Consider the following 7,338-nt stretch of genomic DNA (forward strand, 5'->3'; position numbering starts at 1 on the left):
AATCGATTCGATAATCAATTTTTCATATTGTAAAACTATTGTGATTAAACGGGGCATTTGCCAGCAGTCATCTTTTAACATTGTATGCGTTGTTTAATGTTAAAGTTTATTGCATATCGGGCAGCTCCATGTGAACGCATGCGGAACAATGAGATAACACCTGTTGCTTTTTCCCAAATAATTTTCCGCGTGCCCTCCGATCGATTGCGTATAAGTCGAGTAAATCCTAATCCTAATCCTAATTTTAATTTTTTTATTTGGGGCACTCGAAATAAAATCATCGAACGATGTCACTATCATTAAAAAAGCGAAATCCTGCTGAAAGAGCTTACAACGTACTGGAAGATATTGTGGAAAGTGCATATTAGGTCCTAACTCCAGACTCTAATGATAAATTAGTTCTCTATCTGATTAGGTTTTTAATTGTTGGTAAATGGAAAAGTTGTTTCCTAGCGGTTTTTCACTTCACACTTGCCACTGAAAAACGAGTGTGTACACAAGTTATTGAAATATCGTTTCGGATACACTCGCAAAATTGCTTTCCATACATAGGTATCCAAAAATTCCTACATGTCTGAAACATTTTCAAAATTTCCTACACATTTCTAAAACTTGATACACATTTCTGAAAGATTTCGCTCGCTCGCTCGCATGTTAAAAATAAACAAATCAAGTTTGATCCGATAAAACGGGATAATAAAAATCAAATCAATTCGTTGTTTTAAATGTAAGAAATTTGGTCATCGAGTAACAAACTACCCGAATTTAAATCAAAGCGCGAAAAATGTGAAGTGCACCAAAGACACGTGTTTTTCAGTTTCGGGGGGCCATTTGAACAACAGTTCGAAAAATGGTGCCTGGACCTCTCATTTTTGCAATCCTGAAGAAAGATTTTCGGGAAGTATACGATACGAATCGCGGTACTCTAAATCTCATGAATTCCGAAACCAGAAACACAGGGAATCGTATTTCGCGAAAAAAAGTCGTTGTGGTTGATCGCAGGGAAATGTGGTATTGGATTATAGACTATAGCAGGTACGTGCACGTTAGGTCAGGCGATATATTAGACGCCGTGCGAAAAGGATTTGTGAAGGGAATTGAGCTCCAGGACTCCATTGTGAAGCTGGATTGTAACGTACAATTTATTGAGTCCGTACCATCGCAACCCATTGCTTGAGATGAAGGTGAATTGATGGAGAACAAAAATACCTTGTGTAGAAATCGAGTTCATGTCAACACTGAGCGAGGATGAAGTCATTGAGAACGTCAGAGAGGAAGAGCGAAGCTACCGTAGAGCGACGATTATAACGATAATGAGCCAACCACCGCACCATTGTTTCAGTGAATCTTTTTACAGTGGCGTAGATGTGCCATTCGCTAATGTTCCACGAATTCTTTTCGTCCCGGCATATTCCATTCTTTGGGTTGTGAAATCATTCAACCCTAATATTTAGGGCGACCAGATTATTTGGATTATCAGAAAAGAACTGTAGTAATTTAAGATTTTTTTATTTCTAATTATCAACCGCTTGCGTGCGGAGTATTATTTTGATGTTAGATTTTTTCTATTGTTGTGCTAGATCTATTTTAGGTGTTAATCAAAATTTGTGTAGTTAATCCGCTGGAATTTTCGGAAGTTGATTGAATATTGGGATTTTTCTTTATAGCAGTATCCTTGTTTGATTATTTTCCAGAGTCCATAAGGCACAAGGCACCCTTTTACACATAAAGCATTACACTTTTCCGTATCAAAAATTATACTTTTTTAAGGAAATTCATTTTTACATAACAATCTGTCTATTGCGAGAGCTGTAATTTTTGAGGAATTAAGTAATCTTTTTGTTTTCTTATTTGATTTTGTTTACAAGGTATACATGCCTTTAAGTGCACATAAAAGTAAACTCCTCCCTGTTTCAAAACATTTTTTTAAAAATAAAAACCAAGTTTTACGTAATAATTCATTTATTGTGTTGATCTGTCAGGTAACTTTTCAAGGAAAATTAGCTCCTACTATAAACGGTTCACACGGAAAATTTCTGTCTTACACCCCGTTCACACGGCACGACATGATTAATAACGATATGTCTAAGACGTAAATTGTGTTCACATGGCGCATGGCCCTTTCGTTGTAAATCCAGATCGTAATTCAACACAATCAAGGAGTAGTATTTCTACAATATGTAAACAAGATGGACGCTAATGCCTTTGTAATTTTATATTGTTGTAGTTTAGACGATGGTTAATTTTTGTTTATAGCCGCACTGTGATTTGTTAATTTTGTTGATTTAATTGTAAAGGAATTACGTGTTGTAAGATAAGGAACATTTCGCAATTACCTTCATAATATTTGAAAAGTTTATCTCATGTTTTTCTCCGGTCTTAGATTAGAGTTGCGCTTATCGCGGTTTTCGGATCACGGAATTCAGTTTTGTGTTTTTGTTGCACGCGCCTGTTTAATAGAAATCGCTGTGTAAGACTGGATATTTGGATTATTGAAATTACAAGGTATTTAAGACTTTATTTAATCTGTTTCGATCGAGCGCATGTAGCGTATGGTATTTGTCTCTAAAAGCTTCATGTTATTGGTTTTTGTGAGTGAGATTAGATGGAGCTAGCTGGACAGGTGGTTTTTGGGTGGCTTAGTGAGACCGTTTGCCATACCACGCTGCGCCAACAGAAAGACGAGTCGTAAAAACATGATTCGTCTACAAAATCTCTAGTATGAACTCGTTTTTGTTGACAATGACTAATCCTTAATTGTCCACGATTGGTAGTACCGTAGGCTCATGTGAACTTGCCAACGCTAAATCGTCGCCGTGTGAACGGGGTGTTATATAGAATATAATGCGGAATTTTTCACATTATCATTTAAGTTCGGGAAGAACAAATTTTCTTGAGTGGAAGGACCATTGCCTAAATACACAGGGTTGGCAAAAAAGTTGTTTAAAACACATTATGCACGTTTTATATTTGTTGTATTCGATCCTTTTGATTTAACTACAATCACCATAATAAAATACGTCTACTATAAGAAACGACACCACGCCCTCATTCAGTGGTAACAAACTAGCACGCAGCTGATCATCAAATTGAGATGGCCACCTCCAGCCTCTGAAGTCTTTCTTCCCTACTTAACGGCGCCTAGTATGGTGGAATCCTGCAGTTCCCCATGCAACCATCCGGTCTCGTCTACCTGTAAAGGAAATTAACATTAATCGACATGCTTTATAGGAAGTAACGTGACAGAATCATTCTAAGGCAATACGAATTACGAATTAATTATCTACATCTGCTTGTTTGGACTGGGGGATAGTCTATACCCCCCAGGCCCCCCCCCCCAACGTTTAAAACAAGGCTGATCGTTTTATTCAAGACATTAATATGGGGGGGTCTGGCGGTATGGAATCCCCCCCCCCCGCCCATTCCCTCCCGGAACTGAAGATTGTTTACCCTTTTCAGAAAGAAGCTGTCATGGCAACTTTCCTTTCGTGGAACATAGTCCATACAGGAGAGTTCTAAATATTGACCACTTTGGGGAAGAACCTCTAACACCGGTGGTCTGGAAGGTATGCAATACCTCCCAGAAATGGAAAATTCTTAACTCTTTTCAGAAAGCAGCTTTTCATTTCGCAAAAGCGTAATCCATTTCTCTTGTATGTGTTAGGGGTATTCCATACGCGTCAGGCCCCCTGGTTCCTCAAAATGTTTAACAGAATTAGCCTGCTTATGATTGTTTTCTTAGAGTGCCTTAAAATTGTCCTTTTGTGGACATATTCCATACATACTGGACTACTCCCCAGGAATGTAAAATTGTCTAACCCTTATCAGAAAGCAATTGTCAGTGCCACTTTTGGAAAAACGTAATCCATTCATCTTCTGTGTGGCGGGGGTTATTCCATACACCCCAGACCTCCCGATCCTCCAAAACGTGTAAAACAATTAGCCTGCTTATGATTATTATTTGGGGTGCCTTCAAATTTTTCTTTTCTGGGATATATTCCATTCACGAGAGTTTTAATGACTGGACGTTTTGGGAAAGAACCTTACTCCGGGGGGTCTGGGGGGTATGGAATACCCCCAGGAACGGAAGGTTTGTTTACCTTTTCCAGGAAGTCACTGTCATGGCAGCTTTTGGAAAAAGGTAATCCATTCCACTTGTCCTGGGGAGTATTCTCCCATAACGTTTAAAATCATGAGCATGCTTATGGTTACTTTCTAGAAAGTGCCATAAAATCCCCCCCCCCCTCTCCCCCAAACCTAGGGGTTACTAATCAGTATTCTAGGTCTTGGGAGACATTTTGGGGGAGAACGTAGCATCGGTCAGGTCTGGGGGGCTGAAACACCCTCCAGAAAAAGAAGATTACTGACCCTTTCCCGAAAGGTAATCTGTGCTGGGATTAATTATTAACTATAGAGAAAGAAAAGTCCAAACATATGAGGGTTTGAAAAATCAAACCAATTTGTTATTTGAAGTTAAGGAATTCGAATATTTTGAAGCTGGATTGATCGAAAGAAATGAAAGATTTTAATGAAGCTGAAGACCTGAAATCGAAATCAAGAAATCCGAATCCAGAAACTAAAGAATCTCGAAGGTGTGAAGTACCTCAGAAGTGCGAACAATCACAATTCGAAAGCGAAAAAAATTGAAAAAAGACCTCGACCTCGAATTAAAGAATCCGCAAAATACGAAATCTACGAATCTGAAGATTTTGGAGAATCTAAGGAAGCTGAAGTATCCGATGCCCGAAAGGAGTCTACAAAACTGAATCGGAGGAGGTTAAAGGATTTGGAAAATTTTTATAATTTGAAGATTTGTAAAACGAAAAATCGGCACTTGTAGAATCCAAAAATTCTAACAAATTTATGTTCACAGTGTAAAATAAATACATTTTAACAGTGTAACTTTCTCGTTTATTCAATTTTATATCACTATAAATCCTTGAAGGAACTCAAAATTTCCAATAGATAAGCACCAATACTTCCTTGATAGCTACGAAAGCGAAAAGACGGCTGCGGTGAAACGAATTACGCCGTAGAATTTGTTGCTAATTTATGGCAAACTGCAAATATAATCTTGTCAAAGGTAGTACCGTATAATTACTTACCTACCAAGAGTTGTTTTTTGAAATTTGAGTTCGATTAGACGGTTGTTTTGAAAAGGGATTTGTTGCCAAGTCGTAAGTTTTTTTCTGATCGTTCGTTCTATTCATGCATATATTTTAGCCTTTTATTTTTGGGTTTATATGGTTTATGTTTTCCTGAAAATTTGGTTTTGGATCAAGTTCTAAATATAAAGCGAAGCTGCTGTGCAGAAGAAATACTTACCACGTTTGGGGTTCGACGTTTTTTTGGGTTGTTGTCAAAAGGCGCCGAGGCAAGCGTTCATTTGTTGGGAGTAACCTTCCGTGAAAAACCTCTGTGGATAATCCTACCGCCATTCAATCTGGAAAATTCGAAGTTCAATTTATAACAATACACAAATCAGTTGGTATGTAGTTTTGGATTTGATTTTGATTTATTTTCATACAAATTTGTTATCTTTGTTTAAACCGTGGACAAGCACAACTTTGGGTAAAAAGTTGGTAGCTAAAATAAATTTGTTCTTTTGTTGTTTAACAGTTGATGTTGGTATATTTATTAATTTAACGTAACTAGAGAGTAGCTACTTGTCCATTGGTAATTGATGTGTTCAAACCAATTACTTACCTTCTAAATCTGCAGCGCTACCTGATGTAAGAATATGGCCAGATTGACATAAAAGCTGTGTTGTAAGTTTCATTTATATGAATTTAATTATTATCTCTGTTCACTACGTGCCAACGAAAACTTTTTTTAAATTTTGAATAAAGATCTTTGTGTTTGGGTAAATGCATGAGTTTGATTCTTTTGGTGGAATGTTTAAGTGGTCTTTTAATTACAGATAAATTATATGTACTTACCTACGACCATTGCGCCGACCTGATTAGCTGGCATATTTTACCTATTTTTTGTAAACGTTGTTTTCACGTTATAAAATTTCCATTGATCCGAAGTGAACGGAAAGAATCTTTAAAGTTAAGAACTAAGAAAGGAAGTTTACAATTGATTGGATTAAATTAAATTATGATTTTTTTTAAATTGGCAAAATGATTAACATTTACCTGCACTTCTATAAATAACAACCATTTTTCTATGGAAAGACGACCAAAATATAATTTTTCTGAAATTTTTCCACTGTGCGATCGCCCTTTAATATAGACACATAAAGCCCAATCTGCCCAATAGTTTTAAAAACTACACTTCGATTAGTGCCATCCACGACATAATCATGTGCATGTCTTAAATTGCCACTCACATTTGGGAGCAATTATTGAGGAAAATTTGACACGCGACAGAATGCGAAGGTGTAGACACGTTTGTCACTCTGGATCCTTTAAGTTTAGATTTTATGAAGATACCACCCACTTACAGTGCAAACCTTGTATGTACCGTTATACCATACGAAGTGGAAGTGTCCAAAAGTTAACTGAAAGCTAATAATTCAGAAAATGGGTGTAAAAATGTTAAACCTTTTGAATGTAAAACGATTGGAAAAGATTTACAACACAGTAAATTACAATAATTTTATTTTATGTGTTAATTCTAAAGAAACATTAAGCGCACCACTGCAACATAACCCTAAATAATGATACACTTACAAATAATAGTATTATCCGTAACTTTTACGAAAATGTTGCCTCCATAAACATTATCACTAATTAATATCTGTTATGTGACAATATAATGGCTTAAAAATCTCTATTTTATGTTTAAGGAATAATATCACTATATTATATTTCATATAAGACCCATTGAAAATTTAAAAATTAACGACAAACATGGAGTCCGAAGGTGCAATCATTTTGCATAAAATTGCATTTATCGTTCGGTTTATGTGCGCGCGTTATTATTATGCCCACATATAATTTTCAATAAATATGTATAACAAGACCAGAATTTTAATTGGACGCAAATTAGGCAAGAGAACCCAGAAAAAAAAACAATTACGCTTTTCAACGAATTTGTTAAAAATTCTGTGTCACATTTAATCTTTGTTGTTTTATAATTATAAATTTAAATAATCTATTGTATATTGTTTAATTATTATTTCATATTCACACACTAAACAAACACTTTCAGTTTCTTCAGGGCCGTAAATAAAACTGTAACGGACGCACGCGCTGTGGCGAATTTAGTTCAATGTCACTGTGTTAAATGTGAGAAATTTTATAAAAAATGAAGAACAATGTAGTCTTGCTATATGACTATTATGATACCATTAAGTTAATACACCGTAACGCCGCGGGACTCGCCGGTTTC

Source organism: Photinus pyralis, unplaced genomic scaffold (genome assembly GCF_008802855.1).
Source record: "Photinus pyralis isolate 1611_PpyrPB1 unplaced genomic scaffold, Ppyr1.3 Ppyr1.4_LG6, whole genome shotgun sequence".
In the NCBI taxonomy this organism is placed as follows: domain Eukaryota; kingdom Metazoa; phylum Arthropoda; class Insecta; order Coleoptera; family Lampyridae; genus Photinus; species Photinus pyralis.